Source organism: Selaginella moellendorffii, unplaced genomic scaffold (genome assembly GCF_000143415.4).
Source record: "Selaginella moellendorffii unplaced genomic scaffold, v1.0 SELMOscaffold_80, whole genome shotgun sequence".
NCBI classification, from domain to species: domain Eukaryota; kingdom Viridiplantae; phylum Streptophyta; class Lycopodiopsida; order Selaginellales; family Selaginellaceae; genus Selaginella; species Selaginella moellendorffii.
The window spans coordinates 156,876-159,373 of record NW_003314341.1 but is presented as its reverse complement, the minus strand read 5'-3'; the positions used below and the strand labels follow the sequence as shown (position 1 = coordinate 159,373).

The following is a 2,498-nucleotide window of genomic DNA, read 5'->3' as shown; positions in this document are numbered from 1 at the left end:
AATGCTATTTATGGAAAGTGTCCAGATTTGCTCATTTGGCATATCTACGGAATGTAGAGATCGGCCTGAACACAATGGTGTTCGTCCCGTGTCCAAATTCACAATCTAAGGACATTCCATATTTAGTAAGTTTCAAGCTTGTCCCAGAGACTAACTCCTGATACTAAGGGAGGCTTGGGGTGAAAGCCCAAAGCGTGTGTTCCTCAAGGGGGGGGGGCTGTGGGGGGTTCCAAATGTATAGTAGGGATAGTGGGTAGGTCGGGCATGGCCGACCAACCTGAGGCATAGTCTAGCTCCCGCTTGCGTGCCTGTCCTTGTTCTGCGTCCGGCTTGGGTCTAAGCCCAAGTTCCATTCCATGCTAGTTGGTGGAGTACCCATATCCTCGCGTTAGGCCACCGGTATGCCGAAATAGCGCCAGACTCCGTTTGGCTCCGTTTTGCGTGCTGGTCCTGGCATTGGGATGCTGGTTGCTCTAGGACTGTTCCAAGTCGCTCCGGGCCCCTGTCCCTTCGCTCCTTGGGCTATATGCTCGGGAGTTGCTCCGTGGTCCGGTTCCATCACTCCTTGGCGTCACGCTTGGGAGTTTGGCACCGTTCCTTCGTTCAGTGGCCCAAGGCCCTGAACCTCGGGTTCCTGTGGACACGTGGCATGGACACGTGGCATGTGACACGTGGCATGTGCTTTGGTGAGTTTTATGGTTTTCAATGTGTGTCACATTGAGCCGTGGCATGCCCTTTGGCTTGTTCTCATAGTTAGAGTTTAGCATCCTTGTATGCCATGTGAAATACATATGTTTGGACTTGCTTGCCATGCCACGTGGTGACAGTCACAACACATTCTTTGTGACTTATATCCTAGTTAATAACTAACTAATGACACAATTTGGCAAACACACCTTACATTGACAATTGTAAGTAGTATTTAAGGACCATACACTTATATGCTATGGAAAAATACTCAAAGTTTATATATTAAAACAGTGATCTTACAAAAATAAATGACTTGTAAGGAATAAAACAAAAAGAGGGGGTCACTTGGACTTCCCGGGTGGTCACCCAGCCCAGTACTATTCAAGCCCAGGGACGCTTAACTTTGGAGGTCTGATGGGATCCAGTGCCATAGTCACGGTTTGAACCCACTCTGAAATATTTCACACTCCCCCTACTCTTATAGTGTGGGGCAGCTTGATCCAAAGCTGCAGCGTACCTCCACAATCCCGTGTTCTTTTTGGGCGCCAAAAAGCACGCCCGCGGGACATGTGGTACCTCCCCAACAATTCACGAAGACCGCGTTTTGGGGCCCAAAACGCGCGCTGCAAAATGTGGGGTACCTCCCCGACTTTTCGTGAAAAATCGCGTGTTTTGGGCCCCAAAAAAAGCCCGCGGAACACGTGGTACCCTTGCAACTTCTCGCGAAAAATCGCGCGTTTTGGGCCCCAAAACGCGCCCCGCGAAATGTGGGGTACCTCCCCGACTTTTCGTGAAAAATCACGCGTTTCGGGCCCCAAAAAAAGCCCGCGGAACACGTGGTACCTTCCCAACTTTTCGCGAAAAATCGCGCGTTTTGGGCCCCAGACATTCCGGGCCACTTTTTTTTCCCCCTCCCCCCCTTTTCCGTGCCACGTGGCAGGCGGGCAGGGCCTTCCCCCCCTCCCTCACGCACGCGCAGGCTGAGGCTCAGCCTGCGCCTTCTCCGTGCGCTTCGGGCCCGGGAGAGTCCTCCCCCCTTCCTCCCTCCGTCGCACGGCAGGTGGGGGCCCCTCCCCTTTCCCGCCGCGTGACGCTGGCCCTTGCCAAGCAGCCGTGCCGCCCCCGAGGCTCGCCTCCCTTGGAAGCCCGGAGGACCACACTGCTGCCTCCCTCCCCCTCGCCCGACAGGCGTGCGGATGTGGTCCCAAGGCCATGCCCATGGACCGCACAGCACGACTCTGCCAAACGCTGGAGTGGGTGCCAGGGAAGCCACGCCAAGGCTCTCCGCAGCCGAGAACCCTTGCACAACCCCACCCCCCATCAATACTGGGGAGGCCCCCCCCACGCCACCGGCCAAAGGCCACGAGCACTCACACATGCGACACTGCCCAGGCATTCCACGTCGGGAGTTCCGCGTCTGGATCGCCGATCGGGTAACACCTGGACGGATGCTGCACGTGCTTGCCACCAGAGCAGCTGAGCACCGTTTCCTTCGGCCGGTGGGCACGGGAAGCCCACAAGGTGAGGCACACAAGGGGAGCCATCGAAGCGCCACGACGTGACCCTGGCAAGCGAGCCAACTCTCGTTTGTATGGGAAGCAGAGCTGGGCAGCCGCAGTTCAACCCCAGCTGCCCGAGAGCCTCCACTCCCCACCCATCATCCTACAGGTAAGAAAGTCCCTCCTCTTTCTGGGACAACAGCTTTTGGCTATTTGTCCCAGTCCGAGTTCAAGCTTGAGCGTGAGCAGGAGCCAAGTCCAAACGCGAGCCCGAGCAAAAGCCCGAGTACGTGCTCGAGCCTGACTTCA

The 2,498-nt window shown here is 56.1% G+C and overlaps 1 non-coding gene across 1 annotated transcript; it reads right to left on the bottom strand.

Annotated features, from left to right (window-relative positions):
- Positions 1-1,023: 1,023 nt before the first annotated feature.
- Positions 1,024-1,142, bottom strand: LOC112341301. The gene has a single exon (XR_002990506.1). It is a non-coding gene; the product is annotated as a 5S ribosomal RNA (ribosomal RNA).
- Positions 1,143-2,498: the final 1,356 nt, after the last annotated feature.